The sequence below is a fragment of the Neopsephotus bourkii genome, unplaced genomic scaffold (genome assembly GCF_033783945.1).
Source record: "Neopsephotus bourkii isolate Nb327-2 ecotype Australia unplaced genomic scaffold, CSIRO-AGI_Nbou_v1 NB_719, whole genome shotgun sequence".
Lineage (NCBI taxonomy): Eukaryota > Metazoa > Chordata > Aves > Psittaciformes > Psittacidae > Neopsephotus > Neopsephotus bourkii.
Window position 1 is genome coordinate 493,410 of NW_026901218.1, and position 22,772 is coordinate 516,181.

Sequence of the window (22,772 nt, forward strand, 5' to 3'; positions counted from 1 at the left end):
AGGTACGCTTAAAGAAAAAAGAATGGGCTGCAGTGCCCATATTGACCAAACTGTGTTATTCCACACAAGACACCAACAGCCCTTTCCTCCTCCCTCTGGCTGCCTGAGGCAGAGGTGCTGCTGGACCAGCCATCACCGCAGCTCTGGCTCTGGGGTATGCTGCCATTTATACTCTGATTAATCAGGTTTTTGTTTTAATTTCTCTTATTGCTTTACAATTTTAGGAGGAATTGAATCATTGGTTAAGAAATATTTACCAGTGAAGGATAATACAGCTTTGTGTTTTCTCCTCAGTGTGCCTGTTCTGTACGGATTGCTTCTAAAATGAAATAAAGCAAAAAGAGGATATGAAACAGCTGCTGAGGCTTATAAAGATACTTCATGGCAAGATACAGTACACTTTTATGGCCCAAAGTACAATAAAATTATGATTCATTACTGTTTACTTAAGTCTGTGTAGGGCAGAGAGGCAATTTAAAAATGGTACAAGTTACACTGTGAATGTAACTGGGTTAAGGGAAGACAGCTGAGATGAAACAAGCTTGAACTGATACGAACTCTACACTGAGAGGCAAAACCACCAGTGACAGCACAGCTAAGGCCATTAAAGCAGCTCTTTGTGTGTCCTTGTCCTTGGTCCGGGTGGCTGATAAAGGGGTCCCTCTCTCCAAACCTCTCTCGCTGGCCACTCAGAGTACCCTGTGAGTCATTCCCCCTGGATGCAGCAGATTGCTGGGAGCAGCAGCTCTGGCAACAAGCCTGAAAATTCATTTAAAGACAGGAGAGAAGTTGAAGGAGGGCTCTACTTTTATTTCAAGCACTGCCTCTGAAGCAATCAAATACCAAGGGCTCTGTGTTCCCAAGGATTAGCCCTGACCCTGGCACTTGCTCCTTCAGTTAGGGTTAACCATCAAAAGGCTTCACAGCTCAGCCGTGGGTCACAAAGCTTTTGGGGCAGCTATTTTATTTAGCAAAGATCATTTGTTTCATTATTTTCATTTCAGTGATGCTCAATGAACCAACAACCCCCCATGCTTTCATTTAACACATCTGAATATCTATAATAATATCAAAACACTTAAATTGCTTTGCATGAACTTGTTTGAAAACTATGGGCTCCAGCTGCAGTTTCCCCCAGGATCTTCTTGCCCTGCATCCCTTCCTCCACCCCTGAGCTGGTAGCCATCCCACAGGTACCTGTTGCCATGGTACATGGACAAAGAGACATCTATGGGTTTGGCTCTGGGATCTCAAGGAGCTCTTTGGGGTCAGGAGCAGGAGGTTCCCCAGGGATGTCTCCCGGTCTGCCTCCTCCTGCTTTGGACACCATGGCCACATCAGTGCCAGTGCTCTCCTGGGGAAGGCCAATGGCTCCACTAGCAACATCCCAATGCCCCCAGGGACAGGGAACAGATGCCCCAACTAGCTCAGGGTCTCCCATCACTTTGAGAATGACATTAATGGCCTATTCAGTCAAAACCACTTCCCACCTATGCACTGAGTGAAGTTCTCTAAATTACTGGGTAATGTCACAAAAATGTTTTATTCATAACTCGTTTAATGCCTGGCACTTGCTTTTCTTTCTGTGCTTATTTAATACACATTTAATTTAACTTATTTGAAAGCACTAACGTATTTTCTAATTACCTGAAGTACTTAAGTGGTTTCCGCACTGTTAATAATTTCTTTTTTCCACCTACTGAAGACTGAGATGCTGCAGTGACCTGCTTGTAGGGCCGGGCATCCCTCCCACCTCCATGGTGAGAACCACCTCTGCCACCAGACACCCCAGGGGTGCAAAGCTGCAGGTGTCAGGGTGCCTGGGGAGCCCCATGCTTCTGCAGGCAGGGAAGTGAGGGCAACTCTGCCCCTCAAAGAGTAGACACAAGGCACCAGTGCCATCAGCCACTGGGCAGGCAGGAAGGGGCAGGACCACAGCCCTTGTGCTAACATCTTCAGTAACTCCTGTATTTATTATTCATTACTTTGCATTTTATGGAAGGACAGCTAAATTTATTCACTAATGTTTCTTTTTTTAATAACTCCACAATTCCTGTGGCAGTTTCATTACTTTCCGACGTTTGCCAGAACGCACCATTTTTGCTGGGGCTTATGAATTTAGTATGGTACTAAAATGCTAAAGGCTTTTCTCAGAGCTGATGACAGAAAAACAGGATACGGCACGCATCAGTACATTGCGCTGTATGAACTCAACAGACTGTATCAGCTATGAACATGAGGGTGGCTGATCCCAGGAAAAAGTGATGCACAAAGCACAGGTAACCTATGCCATTACCATATGGGCACAAAATAGGCTGCAGAACTGAACTGCTGCAGGAAAAGCACTTGCCCCTGTGGGTTCTCACCCAGGGATTCAGGCTGCTGCTCTTCCTTCATCCTATCCTGCTCCAGATACAGGATATATAGTGACGCAAGGCAGTCCAGTGACACACATAGCTGACTAAAGACCTGAGACAGGGAAAACCTAATATAACCTGCAAGCAACTGCTGTGCTTGGTTTGTTCTTAACTGGAGAGCTCAGAGAAAGCAAGGCATCTTGCTCCCTGGCATCTCACAGGGAGCTGAACTGTTCACCTGCTTAGCAGACTTTGTTCCCTGTTCATATTCTCTGCACATCCAAGCACTGTTACAAACTGGGTAGATGCCCTACCTATTAGCTGCTGCAATGCACTGCTGACCCTGTACACTCCAATTTTATTTTTGTGTAACTTTATTAAGGAGAATTACATGAGATAAAATTGGAGTCAATTCAGTAATAAATCCAGGCTGCCTTTTCTTTGCCTCATACATCTCAAGTGTATGTCCAGATCTGCTCATGAATTTATATTCTGTCCTTGCTTCAATGTACTCTTACCGCTGTACTGCAGCGAAGAAGTATTTTCAGTAGATATATTTTTACAAAAAACCCCAAACAAAATTAATTTATTCCTGGAGCAAAGATACTCGCTATGGAAATAATCAGCTGTTATCAAACTAGGTAGAGTTTTGTGGAAAAATATACCTGGGGTGTTGGGAAACCTGACTCATATTCTCAAATACCATTCTCTCTTTGCAAATAACTGTCAAAATAGTTGTAACGCTATTGTTACGGCAATCTTCACCAAATATAGAGGTTTTCAGTTTTCTCCCTCAGTGAGTGAGTAAATGTTCAGCCTCTCAGAAACAAGCTCTGTACTCAAGGTGAGGATGAATGAGGGAGGTCATTTCCAACCTAGTTGATTCTATGATGCTGCAACTGCAGTCCACCCCAGAGGCAGAGGCAGGCCCTGGGTACCCAGCCCGAAGACAGCTTCCACCCATCAGTGAAAGGACAAAATTCATTTCTGGGAATGGGGTGTCAATATTAAACATGGAAAAGCAGCTTTGAGTCTTGGTAAGAAAGAGACATTATGTAAAATTACTGTTTCCTGAAACACAAACATTTAGTATGTCAGGGTGTTAATATATTTGCCTAAGCAAAAAAGAATAAACTGACCTCTCCTGCTTTTTCTTCACCACCACCCCCCAGCCAGGTACACACAGCCTGGCTGCTTTTTTGTAGAGGCAGGGACAACTCAAGAGACTATTGACATCACACCAATTTGACACACTGCAAAGCAATGACCACGTTACACAAGCCAGCCTAAACCAGAAAGTCTTCCAATTCAGTCTAGAGCCAAAGCATGGAGACAGATCAATCTATTCACCCTAAAAAAAATGATACATGAAAAATTTTCCAGGGCAAATAATCTATTTTCTAATTAATCTGCTTACTGGTCATTTGTGTAACATGAGCTACAGGATTTGACCCTATTATCTCTGTTTAACCCACTAACTTGAAGCTGGGCAAAACAGATGTTACAGCCTTGATTAGAAAACAGAAAAATTCACACTTTTTATTTGGTTATCATTCTGATTATTGCTCTTCCATCCTCTTAAGCCTGCACACTCCCCTTGACTCAGCCTCCTACTTCTGGTGCTTGCAGTGCCTGCACACATTGCAGTAAGAGCTCTTCCATGTAACATCTACTCTCCCCATGAAACACCCTCCAAACGCAGAAGCATGGTTCCATTGCTCCTGCCTTGACAGCCCTGTAATTAAACTGAGGGAGGATCTTTACTGCTTTTGGATAAGCTCACTTTTGGTGCATGCTCAGCCCCAGGCTTGCCTGGGCAGGCTCTGCATGCTCCTCTTGGACAAATTCTGCCACTGCTGTCTGTAAACTTCTGCACGCCCCTCTGCTTTCCCCACCACAGACTGAGCAGAGCTGAAGACACATAAGCCCTTCCAGGAGAGTGTTTGTGCTTTGCTTAGGGAGAATCTTCAATGTAAATGCTGCTGGGAGGCAAGACTGAGCCGTGAGGCACTCATGAGCCTCCCTCACAACAGTTCAAAACCAACTGTCCTAGCATGAAATTAGATGGGAATGCTGATTATAGATAATGGGATATTGCTTATTTAAGAGCCTGACAGAATTGATGTTTGGCTTCACAAGAGACACTCCTTGCTTTTTCTGCTATCATGAAGTTCTTTGCCATTATTTACTGGTTTGAAATGCTGAGATTTCACCTCCATGTACAGATCTTCACAAAAGAAAACTTCCCTTGCTGTTCTGCTTGAATCCAACTGACTCCACTGTAGCGGTCCTGATGAATCCTACCAATAACCATGATAATTTTGATTAGGCAAGTGAATTCTACATCTTCTCACAAAGGTTAAAATAAGAGTAAGTCAGGTTGGTGACTGCTTAGCTGAAACAAATGTTTGCACACTAAAAGATAAAACCAGCCTGCTTCTTCTTCTACTTCCCAGATATCAGCATTCCTCTGCTCCCATTTTAGCATGCTGCTGTGGTTCTATTTGTTTTCCAATAAAAGTTACTGCCTTTTCAGAATGAAAATGACAATATGGAAATAGAAACAAAAATATCACAGGAAAAATGGGAGGTTTCATCACTGCCACAGAGATCCAGTTGAGTTAGTTTCTCAGACTGCTTATATTATAATGAAAGGGGGAAATCTGTTAGTTTCCAGTAAAATCTGGAAAGTGTACTCCAGGAAATGAAATAAAAATTGAGGCTACTGACTATCAGGTGTTTATGGCAAGGGAGGAAATGATGAGAAAGTACAGATGAGAGTTACCATGTTCTCAGGCACTCTAAAATGTGCCCTACCATCTGCTTGTCCCTTACACTGGTGACCTGCTGACATAGTCATTTCAGTCAAAATGAGTTTAGTTACTCTTCTGCTTCTGATATCCTCTTCACATCCTCAACTACAGTTTAGAGGCAAATTTCAGTCCCTCTTATCAACTGATGTATTACAGTATAGCTCAGCATAAGTCTAGGTTTTGTGGAAATACTGTAGTAACTTATCTCCTGAAATTTTCTATTCTTGTTCTTACTGGTACACAAATCGCAATAGAATCATTATTTTAATGAGGTCTATTTTTGAGGCTGTTTATAGGTTAATTTGCAATTTGGATTTTGGTGGCATATTTGAATGGCACCCATACATGTTGTAGCTCTATTGGATCAAGCACATTCTGTTGTGTGCCTTGTGGCAGGGAATAATGCTGACACAGTAATGTAATTGCATGAGCTCAAAAGTAAAAGATAAAGTGAAAATGAACTCTCGCATGTTTTCTTCACCTTTCACTTTCAATTGAGTATAAGGAAACCCAAAGAATGATGCTCATTTCACCAGAAGTTATCAGCAAGTCAACAGGTATGGATCCATAGTTACTAAAAAGTATAGAGGCAGAAAAAAATGGGAAGTTAATTTGGTCTAAACATTTAAGTCTCTGCTTTGGGATGCCTTGCTTCTCACTGAGATTAACCATAGGACAGTGCACCCTGTGGTATGTACAAACATGTCAGGAAGCACTGAGGTACAAGCTGTCTCTGTTTTGTGGGTTCATGCATCAGCACTCAGCTGAAAGATCTTATACTGACAAGCTAATTCTGTTATTAAAAGAGGCAGGCACAAGCACAGCCTATTAAAGCCAATGAGCATCTCTAGGAATAAGTGAGATGTAAATGCCACGATTCATACAACTGCTGTACAGCACACAATTACCCAATAATGGGTCACCAATCAACGGGTCAAGACTGACCCAATAATTTGGTCTTTTGCCTGAAACACCAAGAGATCTTAAAACAATGATGACCTTTACTTATGAACTGACAAGGAGTGGAATTAAAAAGAAAGGCAGTTCAGGCATGCATTCACTGCAGAAGGGGATTCATAAATGCAGTCCAGTTACATACAGTCAGTTCTAAAACCCTAAGAAATTCCTCACACATAACCGCGGGGCAGCAATCAATACTGCAACGCTGGACAAATAGCCCACTTTAAAATGAAGTCCTCCTTGATCTTGTGAGTTTGATTGAATGCCAGAGGGATTGAGTATTGCAAATGTGCAGTGTTAGTGTGCGCATTCCTAAAATGAAGGAACCAGTGTTTTAGTGCTATTTCCCTTGTTCAGAGCTGGTCTAGATCATGATGGCCACTCACACACAGGCTCACTCTGGGACAGCAGATAAGCTGCTCGATGACCTTTAATGCCTCTTTGTTTGTAGACCTTTCCCAGGGGGAATCAAGGTGATACCACCCATGGGTGACAGCAACAGAGAGAGTAAAGGAGCGCAAAAGCCCCTGTGATCCTGAGGGGCTGGGAAGCATGCAAATGGTCCTCTCCAAGGAAAAGAGAGGTAAAGGCTACATGCCTCCTTATCTATACAATATGCCTTTATGATTTTTCTACAGAGAATGTTCATTAGGCTCTGTAATTAATTAGTCCATGCCACAAGGCATGTGCTGCTTTGCACCCCTTCTTCCAGAAATCACAGCAGCAGCTCATGCAGCCACCCATGTGCCAGGAAACTGCCCTGGGCTGCAGGCAGGAAGACACTAAGTGTAGCTGTGGGAATGGGGCTTGTCTTCTGCCTGGCACCAGCACCACCGGGATTAGCTCTGTCAAAGCAGTGAGATTCTCTAACCATGGGAAATCAGGGCTATAAAATTAGTAAGGACAGATACATTTTTCAGCTGTAAATGGCAAGAAAAATTTCCTCAAATATGCCAGAACAACTGGTTTATATCCACATCTCATGTCTAGAATCTGAACATACACCGCCTGCCTCTGCACTTGGGTTCAAGGAATGCACAGTCTCGAGAAACACAAAACAAAGAAATGGCTGTGATGGTGCCACTGACCACTGCCATAGACCACTGTTTCTCCAGGTTCTCCTGTCAGCTTTCCCTGCTGCCTAGACAACACATACCAGTGCATCCCCAAAAAGGTAAATGTGCAAGAAGATTTGGTATTCTTGCATGTTTTTGTCATACTGAAGTATTATCAGCATAAAACCAAGTAAAACCTGACATTTCATACTCAGAACAGCAAGATCTTCTAGCTAGCACGATACACCCTTTGGTTACTACACACTCTGCATGTTATTAGGAACACCTCATTTTAGAATGTATTAAGCATAGAAAGATTAGCTCCTGAGGACATCCTAAAAGAGAAGGTAGAGTTAATTAAAATTTACCAAAACAACACTGGCTAGAAGAGCTTCAAAGCAATGCAATGACTTTAAATATCGGAAAAATAGAGTAGCTTTGGGAATAAAACCTACACAAAAAAAATAGACTGTATCTTAAGTATTGCCTTTTCCTGCATTTGCAGGTGTGAGGCATAAGAGGAGCAAAGAGACACACCAGGTCCTGCCCTGTATTTGGCAGTTGTTTTATAACTGCACATACATTGGAAGGAGAAGGAAAAGGCATTCTCATGAGTGGAAACACCACAGTATCAAAATATGTTTAAAAATATAATAATCATCCCTAACCAAGTCATACAGGCTTTTAGATTGTTGTTATCTAGAAGCTAGGGGTAATTAACCTGCAAATGAACATAATAAATGCAAGCATAAGGTGATATGTACAGCAAAACAGTGTTAAAAAACTAAACAAACCAAAAACAAGAAATCAACTTTGCAATTATATTGCACTTTCCACTCCATGGTTTTTGGGTTTCCTTAGAGCCAGATTAGAAAGTGAATAAAATCTAATTTAACTTCTGTTTAGGCCTTTCATTAAATACTTGATTTACATTTGAAGCACATACCCACAAAACAGAAATAAGGTGTTAAAAGAGGAGTGCAAGAGTAAAATAGACCCACAGTGTGTAACCTGCTGCAAATTGTCTCTGCAATTAAATGCAACACCAGTTAACATGTAAGTGGCCTGGCCAAAATTAGCATTAAAGAATTTATTCTGACCATCTAATTTGTATGTGTCTGTAACCAGCAGAGTGTCAGAGCACAGACCAGGCCCCTCTGAGATGCAACCTGTGCTCTCTGCCACCGATCCGTTGCTGCCCTGAAAAATAACGGAGTTTTCCAGAGAGGAAGCCTCTCCATGAGGGGAACCCCCAGATCCTTTTCAAGTGCCTAATGGGGACTGCGATGGGGTACAAGGGTCCTGCAGCACTGCGTACAAGCTGTGTAAAGAGAAAAGTGTGTTGTAGTAGCTATAGTTGGATTTGGGCACACACAAATGAGACTGCAATGCCATTCAGGCTGCCTTAGTGCTAGAGCACAGGAAAAGCAACATCATAGAAAAGGGACAGATTCACATAAAGGCAAAGATGCAGCAAAGACAAACACATCAATAAGAAAAATAACACAATTATGAGCTAAATATATAGAATATTAATGCTACTAATGCTAGGCAATTCTAGACTTCAGTGGAGGGCACCACATCAGCTGTGTCTGTAACTCCTGATAAGAGGCCTACCTAAATATCTACTTTTACTGAATCTGAATCATTGCTGCTTTACTTATGTCTTCTTCTGATTTATGCCCATCAATTTAATTTTATTGCATTGTAAATGAATTACAACTGCCATAATGAAGCTGTGCTAAACGCAGGCTGATTTGCCCACTGGATCCCAAGGATCCTGACCACTTTTGGTATGTATTTAGGGTTGCTCTTGGAGCAAGCGACTGCCCAAATTGCTCACCAAGGGAAGAGCTGTAGCACAGGAGACTTGCCACAGAAAAGAGGGGAGCAGCAATGCAAACACAGTGATACCTGGAGTCTTCATTAATCTCCACCTTGTAAGAGGTGTGGGGCTTATTTAATATCATCAGCATTGCTGATGAAATGTTTCTATTCCTCCAGGTTTAAGAGAAAAGCTCCAGAAGCTCACCTGGGTGCAGTCTAAAGGTTCAAAAAGTGAAATGTGGTGATTAAAAAGTCTTCCCAAAGTTCTCAGTACAGCAAGGGGAATAGCACTGTCATTCACTGATTTTAAGGTGCAGATACACAAAGGTATCTGGTGTGCAGCTCTGAGTTCAGCACTGCCTCCTCAGACAGAATGCTGTGAGAACAATGCTTTGCAGTGTCACACATTCGTTCTACCACACGACCTTGTGCAATTAATATTAACTAGGCTTTGTAACACCAGACCAAGACAAAAAATTATCTATGTGACAAAAGCCACCCTGAGAACTCCTTGGAACTTGAGGAAGAAAGAGGCAGAGCATCCCTTCCCAGAGAACACTGACAGACAGGGCTTCCACCAGCCAGCTGGACTTTGGCCAGAACACCCCAATTAACACCTGGAACGTGGTGTGAAAAGTGTTGTGTGGGTTTTAATTATAAGACACAAGGAAGACCTTGTTTTCACACTGCCATGCCAAGGAGGACATCTCCAGCAGCGATGAAAAGTACCACTTTCTGTTAGGTGAGAGGGAGCATGACGAATGTCACTGAATTACAGTATTATCCATTATTCAGTGCTATCTCCAGAAGTCTGAATGTGGCTCTTCCTTTAATATTAAGTGATGTGGCAGTCAGTCTGAAGCATGATAATTAAAATTAACAGAGAAGGACATATTCATAGCACAGACAAATGACTTATGTTGACCAACCCAGTGCTGTGTGGCTGTTCACATCTCTGAGCCTCAAGGGTCATCCTCTTACAATTATGGGAGAGGAGCATAAACAAGCACCTCAAGAAATGAAACTGCAGAGGTGCTGATGCTTTCCTGACATTACCACTGAAATACACATCCAGCTTCCTCTCCCACTTCCCTTCCTGTATGTATTTTTTATAACCATCAATATTTACAAAGTCAGGAAATGCTAGAGAAGGTTTTATTGCAAACTCAACTCAGCAGCCCTGTGCAGCGACCCATCTGCGAGTGCCCCTGCTCTGCTGGAGCTGTGATACAGCTGCTGTCGGCAGATGTCTGCCTTGGGTCTACTGCTTCCACAGGGGATGGTTTTTGGGGTTATTAGGACTATACCACCAAGCAGACAGACCCAGAACTTCCAAGCTGGGCAAGCACTGCTCTAATATTGTGCTGTGGTTTCGGCATGCAGTGCTGTAGGAGGATGGAGCATTACCCCGGAGCAGAATAATAGGGAGCAATGGCACCAGCAGCACTAACCCTAGGGACAGCCCATCAGATTACCAACACAACCATTTACTGCCATGGCACATCATAAACCCTGAGCACCGCTGATAGAAAAATTGTTTACTCTTCACAAAGAGAGTTTGACTCCCTCATAAAAAGGCAATAACACTTTCTTTTCTTCAGACTACACCAGGGGGAGAGAAGGAGAGAGAAAGAGAGAAAATACAGAGGGGCTGGGACTAATAACACAGAAACAGCTGCTGAAGCACAGCAAGGTTTGGATATTTACTGTGCCTCCGTCTCTCCCACTCACGATGTTTTCCTGCCTATTATTTTGCTTTGCTAGGCTTCTTATGAGGATACAAATAATCCTGTCTTATTTTTCTGTTCTACTCCATATAGTGGTTTGAGTATTTCTTGCAGAAATGTGGGAGGAAAAGAAATAAGTTTACTTTCTAGCAACTTTGTAGAAGGGGAAGCAAGAAATGTGTGGTGCACAGAAAGTGGGTAATTATCTTTCTCCATCTGCAAGTACAGATTCAGAGCCATTTCCACAAACTAGTCTTCACTCATTCGTATTTACCTGCATAACCAGTCCTGCCTGACCAGACACATGCACAAGAAGCCCAAATCTCAGCAGTATATCTAATTCCTGGCTGGTGTTGCCATCCATTGCAGCAGTCACAGCAGACCATGGCCAGTGTCCTGTCACCAAGCCCTTACAACCAGAACCCAGTCAGCAAGGAAAGAACCTGTGTTTTAACAAAGACAACAACATCACATCCATCCCCAGATACCTTCATCCATATTCAATTGTCATGGTTTAAACTCAGAACCACATAGTCTCTCTCTCTCTCAGTCCCCCAACTCTTCCCCCCACTCCCAGAGAAAGAATGTAACTCCCACGGGCTGAGATAAGACCAGTTCAGTAACTAAGGTATAACACAAATCACTACTGCTGCCACCAATAATAGTAATAATACTAATAATAATAATGAGGGGAAATAACAAGGGAAGAGAATACAACCTCTCATGACCCCCTACCGATACCCAGCCCGACCCCTGGCAGTGATCTAGCCCTTCCAAGTAACTGCTCCAGTTTATATAGTAGGTGTGACCTGCTGTGGTATGGAATACCTCTTTGGCCAGTTTGGGTCAGGTGTCCTGTCTCTGCTTCTTCCAGGCTTCCCCTCCTCCCTGGCAGAGCATGAGACTCACCAAGTCCTTGGTCAGAGTAAACATTACTGAGCAACAACTGAAAGCATCTGTGTTATGAGCACTGTTCCCAGGCTGAAAGTCAAAACCACAGCACTGCACCAGCTACTAAGAAGGAGAAAAAATGACTGCTACTGCTGAACCCAGGGCATCAACCTAAGCAAATACCTAAGCATTTTAGAAAGGCAGTTATTGTATCCAGTTACCTAATATCATGACAGCAAATGAAGAAGTGGCTTTTAATTCTAGCCTGGTTGTTGAAAGCCTGTTCTTCTAGCCTGTTGCCCTTGTTGAAAGGGCAAGAAGGAAGACCCTAGAAACTACAGGCCTGTCAGCCTGACCTCAGCACTGGGGAAGGTCATGGGACTCATGATCCTAAGTAATATCATAAAGCATGTGCAAGAAAATGGAGGGATCAGGCCCAGTCAGCACAGGTTCATGAAGGGCAGATCCTGCTTGACCAGCCTAATCCTCTTCTATCCTAAGGTGACCTAAGGCTGTAGACATTGTCTATTTGGACTTTAGTAAAGCATTTGATAATGTCTCCCACAGCATTCTCCTGGAGAAACTGGCTGCTTATGGTGTGGATAGGTGTGCTCTTCACTGGGCTGGAAACTGCCTGAATGGGTGGGCCCAAAGAGTGGTGGTAAATGGTGTCACATCTAGTTGGCAAAGTCACTAGTGTTGTTCCTCAGGGCTTGGCGAGCACTTCTTCCTTAGTAAATCTCTGCTGCCACCCGTATTAATCTTGGCTCTACTGAGTAATTTATGCCAACTGTGGTGTTATACCATCAGAAGCTGATCTAAAGTCTAGAATGACTTACCCTGGGTAAACTAGGGATACGATGGTTACAGCTGTATTTATTTGTGTAAGACACAAAATGTAAAGAGCTTAAGTCCAAATGCTGTGTACGTTAACTTCTTCAGGTCCTGTGCCTGAGAATTAGCTTGCCTTCATGCTTTGGTATGTGCAGCACTCAGATTTGTCTTTCACAATAAAAGCAGCATTCCCCACTGCAAACTCAATCTACTAAAACTAACATGGGTAAACAAGCCTGAACACCTTCGCTAAAGGCAAAAGGAGTCAACTTGAATCTGCTCAAAGGCTGCTCACATCAACATCGGCTTTGGTCCTGATGGCAGGGACAGGCACTGACTGCATCTGCCTCAGCCAACGGCACTGGGTTTCCTTCCAGTGGGACTGGAGGAGGGAACATGGGTTTTCAGCAGGTTTTTTCAGAAACATTCACTCTCCCCTTCAGCTGCCTTCCCTTTCTCTGTCATCCATGAGCCATGAAGCTGTGCCAGTGCAAGCTCAGCCACTTACAGGGAAAGTTCTAATATGTGCCCAAAGCAGAGATTCAGCATCTTCCTCTGTATCCAGCATGTACAATGGGAAACTTACTCTCTTGGTTTTAGGCTCCTGCAAGAAACTCTTTTGTTGCTTTAGACAAGAATAAAGAACAAGGAAATGGTGCCATTAATTATATAGAGAATTGGGAAACTTAATTAAGTTTTAAATCATCCCAGTCCCTTGTCCAGGGGGGAGAAATAAAAATCTTTATCTGGAAATTTGTTCATTTCCTACACAAAGCTACCAGAGAGAGGGAACATAAAAAACAAATGCCACAATCACCTGCTCTACTGACTTGAAACACAGCTAATAAAGAGAAGGACTATGGCAGAGGGGTCCTAGATACCCCCCCCCCCGGGCTGGGCGGTACGCAGGCACAAGGTACCATGCTATCCTGGATACAGGGCTGCTGCACAGGGTTGTAATGGAGAAGGCATTCATGTGTCCATCAATCTTCTGCAACTTAAAGCTCTCTTTCAACTTCTGAACCACCACCACCAGAAGAAGGATATACATAAAGATGAAACCAGTTCAAATAGGTTTTAACTGTCAAAATTCTGATTTCAGTGAGTACTGCTGAGAAGTACTAATTACCTTAAACTCATATTTTTTCCACAGGTATATTTTTTGGAAGAAGGGAGAACATTGGGAATTATTTTATACTCCATTTGGTTGCAGTCTCACCACTAGAGGCAAATAAGAGCAGATAAAAACATCTGTAATTATAATAGCCTCACCTCTTTGCAAGCCCTGCTCAGGAAAGGAGAATGGAATAATCCATGTATAGTTTCACAATGTTTTCCTCAATAATTAGCCCTATTTTTAATGGCTGATTTTCTTAATACATTCAAGCAGCTGAATGCTTGCCTTTAGCAAGTGTCAGAAGTAACTGTGCCTCTGAAGTTACTGGTCCAATGCCAGCAAACATAGGGATAGTTCAGTGACATGCCATCAGATGAGGACCACACCCTGGCAGGTTTTCACACTGAAATGCAGAGTGGGAACATCCTGACCACTCGTGCCAGGTTCTGGGCTTTGCTCTGCAGTCATACACTGTGCTTTAGCTGATTTATGTTGTCCTCTAGAGGAGTACAGCAGAGCTGGAATGATGAAAGACTGCAGCTCACCAGATCACATTTGCTGTGCTAAGCACAGATGTACCAGTGAGCACAGAAGTGCACTTCCCTCTCATTAGCGTGAAGGTTAGCATTGTGAATCAACCCACACCACCTGCAGCAGCTGCTAAATTCCATTTTCCCATACAGAACAGGTCTGTACCTACCCACCTCTGCTACTCAACCTATTTGATCACTTAATCAGATATCAAGATTAACTAAAATGTTACTTACTTCATTTTCTCCTTCCTTTCTTTTGTTGTCTGCACCACCCAAATAATCTACAGTATTGTTGTCAAAGCACAACATGCTTTTTCAAAATTCAAATAAATGGCAGACTGTGGTGTGGAGGAAGGAAAAAGAGAGAAAAGTACTGACACCCGCTGCATCCATCTGAACCCATCAGATGTCTTGAGTACTCTGGACTTGGACTGTTTAAACTCTTGGAGAGACAGAGATACCTAAATACTTTCAAGAGGTTGTGATAAGCTTTGAACACCTCAGGAGGAGGCAAGTGAGCAGGAAGTGGGGAACGCTCCATATCTGCCATGATGCAGAGGGGGCACTGGACCAGGAGGGTGCTGCTGGGTGCTAATCGCTGGCCAGCACATCGAAAACCTCCTCTGGCTTCAGCAGCACACAGGCAGAATTCTCACCTGCCAGCTCTTCAGCTCAGACTGGTTAAGGAACAGGAGTTTTGTCACTGGCCATCTCCTGTATCTTCCTGCAGTATTTATTCTCACTTAAGCTTGACAAACATTGTGCTTGGGCAGAAATGGTATAGTAATCGGGCTTATAAAGGCAAGGAACTAAATGCACTCTTATTCCTCTTAGCAACTTCATAACTGGAGATGACTGATTAACAGATCCTCCTAGAGACTGCAAGTGTAGTTTCTGTCATTATAATCAGCTCAGAGCATTATTTAATAACAGCCTCATTTCTCCACTGCACTTCAGACAGGCTCCGTAGAGAGAAGGGCTGCTCATTGCCAGTCCCTGATGTTAATGGCACATCATCTCCTCCCTGGATCCCCATGCTGGCTCTAGCAGCCTGAAACAACACAAACTTCCAGAAGCAGGAAGCTCAGCACTAAACAGAGTGCCTCTCCCCATTGGGAAGAGTTATTTACCAGGCTTAAACATAACAGACACAGGGGAATGGAAGAGGGAGGCATCAACACACCTATCACAGTGGTTATACAGCTTGTAATTGTACAAGCAGTAGTGCCCAGGGCGTTGTGCACCCAAGCTAAGCGTTTGTCCTTTTTTTGTGTAGCATGGAACACAGTAGGAGATGCTCCTATTTATTTCAGTGGGAGCAGGGATTAACCAGGAACTAATACAAACTTGCTGCCTGCTTCCTTTTAACCTTTTAACTTTTAATGAAGGCTGGGGACTCTGAAGGTCATTCAGAAGCTTCAGCAATGGATAACTATAATGCCCAAAGACAGCTCTAAAGTGTTTGGAGCCCTCTTCCCTGACAAATATCGACATTGCTCAGATTGCATTGACGTTTCAGCTCAGGCATTCCTTTCTCAGACTAATGTTGAGGCTGCATCTGAAAATTAACCACACGCAGTCACCCTGCTTGGCAGCTGAGCCCGTAAATCTAGGTGCAACACAGCACCAGGTAAGCAGAGTGACCCCCGAGGTGCACACCGGTGTAAAGTCTGTGAGTCACAGACCTTTCTGTCATGTTTCTGCCGTGTTCATGGCCAGCACAACAAGGCTGGGTGAAACTTTCCAGTCACCAGTCATATTTTTTTAATAGAAAGTAGAGAGGTAAGTTAAGAAAATACTCTATTTTAAGAGGTTCTAGGTGGTTATAGAGAAATACTGGAGTCAGTGGCAACACTGCTCCACAATGGATTGTACACACATTTAGATTTCACTGTGCGCTATACAAACGGTATGACAGTGAAAACTTTCATGTGCTAAAAAAATGCAGCCCAACAACTGTAAAACATTGCTGTGATGAATCAGTGTTGGTAAGGTACTCACAGGGGAAAATAAAATAGGTTTAGAGCTCAGTCTGCTTGATGCTCAAGTCTTTGGTAGTAAGGGGTTAAAATAAACCCCAGAATATTCTTTCAATATTAGTGGAAATAGAAGTGCAATTTTCATACCAGACAGAAGCTATCATGTAATGCTATAAATACTAGGGCTCACCCTTTCCTTTTTTTATCTGGTTTGGTATTTATTGTATCCAAAACAAGAAACAGCAGAATACCTGACAGAAACTCTGAATAGCGCATTTTGAAAATAATGTTTTAATGCACTATTAAAGAAAAGTAGATGTCATTATAAATGGAAAGCTAAATGAAATGAAGAATGCTTGAGCCTTATCACTTCCTGAAAGTCAGGATACTCTGACTACTCATTTTGAATTCATGCCTCCGCTGTTACTGGCTCCTGATTTACCAAAATTGAGGATGATCAGACACTGTTATGTTAATGCTTCCAGTTTCGCTTAATGCAGAGCCACAAATAAAAATGCAGAGCCAAAAGACATCTGTAGCTTTCTGATTTTGTGGTGAGCAGCAGCTCGACCCTTCCCTGTGGCTGCAGCCAGAGCAGGGCTGCTCAGCTGGTACTGGCTGCAGCACACCAAGGCCACTGCCACTCTGCATAGACTGACCATGAAACTCACCTAGAGCAGACCTCCATGCATCACCCATGGGTCAGCTCTGCTTCTGTCCTCCCCACATGTCTCTTCAGTCAACATTTATCAGGGTGAAAGCTTCCATGTCCCTCTGAGAGCCCTATCAGGTGCAATCATGTTCTATCGCTAACCCGCTCTTTGCTGCCTCTGCACAAACCTTAATACTTAGGCAAGAGTTTTTAAAAGTTTCTTGCTTTGGTATTGATCTTATCCTAATACCATTTTTCTGCTTATTTCCAGGTAGATTTGTATCTCTGACAGATAGCTGTTCCTCTGCCAGGGAGCCTCTCAAAGCCATCAGGAAGCTGTATTCTCCCATTAACTGATTAGCATCAGCTCCAGACAGACTTCCATCACAAGTGTCCTGGGCTTGCATCTCTCAGTTTAGATTCCTCAGTGTTTGTTAGTAAGTATGGGAAATATTACAGATTTATATTGTTTGTACAAAAGCTTCATTTTTAATAACTACCACCAGACCAGGTCAGCCACAGCTTGTGTACCTGGTCCATCCTGAAGCAAGCCACAACTTAAAGCACTGGCTTTTGACACTCTCTCATGACATCCTCCCAAGCTAACTGTCATCATGCAAAATAACCAAACTGATGTACGAAACAAAGCTGAAATATGGGCTGTGAAACACCTAAGCATGCCTTGCTGCACAGCAACTTATGTCCTAAAGCCTATTTTTGCAATTATAGCTTCATTTGTATGTCAGGTGGGTTTCTACAACAATTCCAGGGAAATTGCTTGAGGAAAGAAAGATTAGTTTTTCTGCAGGCAGAAAAACAACAGGAGTTTCATTTCTACCTGTAAATACTATTTTCCTTATTGCAAATGGCATTAGAGTCTACCACAAGATGCCTAGGAACTTGAACAACAGTGAAAATTGGTCTTAATTAAGCTTGACTTTCACATATACGTCTATACCCCACTAGCTGCTAAAATATCATAGTTGAAGTTGAGCACATTCCGAATAAAACATTTTAGATATGTCTCCAGAGCAGAGGGCCAATTCCTTGTTTCCTTCCCATTGGAAAGCATTTTAAAGGTGATTTTCAGCTCCTTCATGTTCCTGTGCATTTTGATCGGTTTTGGTCACTACTGAATACTGTCCAGTACTTAAACAGTATTAAATGCATCATCCTGTAATTATCCCACATAATCCCCAGCCTTGAGCTAAATCTGTAGAAAGGCTGAGGAGCTTTTTGAAGAGTGATAGTGGGAGGAGGGCAGGGAAGAACAAGGACCAGCCTCAACACTCCACAGTGATGAATGTCCTCAAATGTTCCCTCTTTTCAACCACTGCAAGTGAAATTTCACCATTCTTGCACAGATAAGGCAATGAAGCTGCTTATTTTGTGCCAAGTAAAAATGAATCTTTTTGCTGGCATCACCTTCCTGACAGAGAGGGAAGAGTAGCAGCACCCCTGGCCCAACCCATATAATATCTCAGACAACTCCTTTGAATTTGCAAGAACCTCTCATGCTTGTCATTTTGCTCGACGCTTCCCTCTTTGCCACGGACATTTAGATGGAGGCTGCAAGGGCTGATGGGCTTGCTCTGTTCTGAATAATTTCAGTTATGAGTATCTTTTCTGCTATTATCTAAAGTGGAAATGTGAGAGCTATAAGCCTCTTCTTCCACATCCATCATGTACTAGTGGTATGGAGGGGAAGCACCCCTGGACATACTGCTCATACCAAGCTCAGCAGTGGTGTCTTTTTCTGCTGTTGACTAAAACAAATGAGCTCATCAGGTTGTCGCCTTAACCCCCTGAGATCTCATCATACCTGTTTTCAAGAGTTGGAGCCATTAATCTGCTGGAAACTTTGAGAGGAAACAATAGCCAATTACAATTCTTAAGGCAAGGATAAAACAGAGAAAAACCAAAAATGCCTCTGTGTGTATGAGAAGGTCAGAATTTAAAAATTCTCCCTTCTTAAACAGCCACATACCTTAAAATGGAATAAATTTTAAGTGTGTCATAAAAATGTATTCTTCATCCTATTTGCCACTGGTGCTCTTTTTCCTGCATGAAGACCAGCCTTCGTCCCTTTTTTATTAATATCCACAAGCATAATTTAGTAGCTGATCCAGAACTGGAGAGGCACATTTCATGTTTAATAGTGTTATTTGGAAGCGGCCTGGAAGAAATGTAATGACCATATTAGTTGCTTAGTCTGCTCTGAATGCTTAGATCAATACAACATCACCTACTTATTGCATCTTATTAGCTGTCATTTTTCATCATCTCAGTACTTCTGTGTAGCAACTAGAAAAGTGGCAGACAAAAGGACTCAAATTCATTATCTTCATCTGAATTTAATTAATGCAAATCTCTTAAATTTACTCTGCAATGAGACCAAATAGTACTCACTTTCTCCCCCCCATATAAAATATAAAAACCTCACATATACAGTTTCGCTGTAGCAGAAGGTCCTGATGACCAGGGTAGCCATTCAAACGGAACTTCCTGACATTGACTTTCTCTTCCTTTTCTGAAGGGCACGTCAGGAGAGGTGCCAAAGGCTCTCCTAAACATCCCCCAACCTCTCCTTTACTGCAAAGCTGCTTTGTGCACAGGTCCCTGCAAACAGGCAATAAAATACTTTATCAACTCTAGCACTGAACTATATCTTTAAAAAGAATAAACATCAGAAAGACAACACTGCATTCACTAAAAGCTACCAGAAATTTTAGAGGTAATTGCAGGTTATAATCTAATGCTGAAGAAAATAAAACTGGCTGGGCTTTATAGGTACCACCTTTGGCTTTCTTTTCACCCAGAGACCATCTCTATTTCCAGTACACATGAAACGCACAAAGTATTGTGATGCTTTATTCATACACTTCTGGATTAAAGAAAATGAACACATTGCCTGAACTGCCAGAGTACATTATGGCAACATTACATTTGAAGACTCTTATTTTCTCCATCTATCCAATTATTTTTCCTCCTAGGTTCTAGAATCAAAAATACAGGTGAGGGAAAACACCTACTTAAAGTTCAAGAAATTGAGGGGGTTTTTGCGTGTGTCAGAAGTGCTGTCAAAACTCGCCAGTGAACAGATTACGCTGAATATGAATTATTGCCAGGCGCAAGCTCAGCTGCCCTTCTATACAATCTTAACTCCACATCTATTTCTTTTTCTTTACTGCTGAATGTGGAAAGAATTTTAACGTGTGTAGGCTATGGTATCCTAACAACTAACGATTTTCTGTGCTATGGTTCATTGAAAAAAAAGCCCCAACAAACCCAGTTATTTCTTTTTGGTCAGTGCATACTAAACTCCAATGTTAGCTGCAGAAAATACCTGCCCTGTCTGCTTTCCTCTCCTCCCCTCTGCTCCCTTCTCCCAGGTTCTCAAGGCTCCTTTGACCATCTCCCATCTGAGGTTTAAATTTGTCTCAATTCAGGAGCATGGAAGATCCCAGGATAACACACTGTTAAATGGAGTGTGCCAGTTGACAAAAACTACTGCATAAGAGCACCAGCTTTAGCAGACCTGACTGCTGCCTAATAAGCACTCATTATCAGACATATTCACAGACAGGTTTCCTAATGTTTCAGCTGTAAAATAGCTCTATTCCTCAGAGAGCTGAAAATATTCTGTTAGCAACCAATTTTATCCCAGAGATTACATGTGGCCATCTGAACATAATTCAGTTAAACCAGCAAAGCAATATAAAGTTTTTGTCATGTAACTGGTTTGCCTTTTTTTAATTACAACACCTCATAAATACTTTCCAGTATTAAATTATCTAGGGAAGCAATTTTTCATTGTTCTGCTTAGCTTGTTTGAGATACTCAACTTTAATAACAGCATTATACAGATGGCAAAATCCATGCTGACGTATGTAGTCACCCATACATTGCATGGAGAAACTCAACCCAGCAATGAGAAGATAACAGGGTAGGCAGGCAAGGACAACCTTTTAGGACTTGGCAAAAGAGTCCGGGACCAAAGTAGGTCTGTATTCCCTGCTGAAAATCACTCACACTCTACATAGAGTACTCTACATCATGAAGCAGTACTTCCTGTGCTAACACATCTCTCTGAACTCCGCAAGGAAACATCAGCAGACACAGGGAAGGCACAAATGCTGAAGCCCTCCATCGCACAGCCAACAAGAGTCCTTCTCTCCACATCATAAGATGATTAAGGGAGTCGAGCATCTCCCTTATGAGGAAAGACTGAGGGAGCTGGGTCTCTATAGTTTGGAGAAGAGGAGATTGAGGGGTGACCTTATTAGTGTATATAAATATATAAAAGGGGAGTGTCACGAGGATGGAGCCAGGCTCTTCTCAGTGGCAAACAATGATAGGACAAGGGGCAATGGGTACAAACTGGAACACAAGAGGTTCCACTTAAACTTGAGAAGAAACTTCTTCTCAGTGAGGGTGACAGAACACTGGAACAGGCTGCCCAGGGAGGTTGTGGAGTCTCCTTCTCTGGAGATAGTCAAAACCCGCCTGGACACGTTCCTGTGTAACCTTATCTAGGTGTTCCTGCTCCGGCAGGGGGATTGGGCTAGATGATCTTTTGAGGTTCCTTCCAATCTCTAACACACTGTGATACTGTGATACTGTGATGTCACCCACCAAGGGGCAAATTCTGAGGATCCTTGCAACAACAGTAGCCATGAAAACCTAACTTCTGCTTCAGTGTCCAGAGTGATTCAATTAATCCCTTTAGTGCTGCTTCCCAAAGATGACCCACAGCCAGGCGTTTCAAAACACGCGCTGGTACCCTGGTACCTCTGCATATGGAAATGCTTGCATGGAGGAAGTTTCAGTTTTCCTACCAGCAGCAACAAATATGATTTTACACTCCACTTCCCGCGGGAACAGCACATCAGCCCACTCTGCCTGAGCCATTTCTTCTTGGGAGTAAAATCCGAAAGCCCCTAAATACTTGACTTAAGTAAGGTTTCACTCCCAACCTATTATAATCCTATATCTCATTATTCGCAGAGTCATAGATAAAGTACATGAATGTTTTCTCCTCTACTGTTTAGGGATTTTTTTTTCTCCCTTTTTACAAATAAACAAACACATACATAAAGCAGGGTCTCAAGACTGCCTTTGCTGCAGAGGTGTCTCAAAGCAAGAATACAACTCTCCATCTGTTTTCTCTGACCACAGACAACACTGAAAATAAATCAGCCTGCCCCTCCCCAAAGCCTGTAAAATTCTTCTGACTGATATTCATTGCAGAAATTCCCACCACCACCACCACCACCTTCCACCCAGATTTGTCCTTTATCAGATGTCCACTGCTCCAAACAAAAGAAAACTCTGATTTTGGCCATCTCGGATACTTTCCAGATCCACATATCCTCAGCAATCAAACAAAAATAGAAGTTAAAGAGGCTCCTCTGCCTCTAATGCCACATAAGGTGGAGAATTCTTGCTGACCGCTGCTTACAAAAGCAACTTTCAGCATATCTACATAGCAACGCCACAGCACAAACCAGAGCTCAAGCTATAGTTTTTCATCTTCCCTTTCTGGTGTGCAAGGGAATGTGATGTGCAAGTCCCACTTCTCCTGACAGATGCTGCAAGGCTAGAGGCTAAAATAAAACAGAAAAATAGCTTTCCTATAAGCTCACAGGAGGTAGAGGCAGTCTAAATGCTACTCAAAAGTATTAAGAAAATAAATCTTCAGGAATCAAAGTCCCCAAAGAGATTTATTCACATCTCTAGACCCACTTCTTTCCCCTACTATGAGTTAAAGAAACCCCAAACTTTTCATGAAAAGCTTTTTAAAATCCAGTTGGGGATTTGCTCTTCTGCATTTTATGCAATATATATGGACTTTGGCAATTTTGCAGAACAAAATGATTACCCTAAATTATTGATCAAAGGAAGCAAATACATACAGTAGCATTAAGATTACATTGGCTGCTGCAAAGAAAAGAGAAGAGAGAGTCCTCTTTGGTGACTGCATTGACAATATCCAAATATCATGCTGAAGGCTAATTTCTAATTACA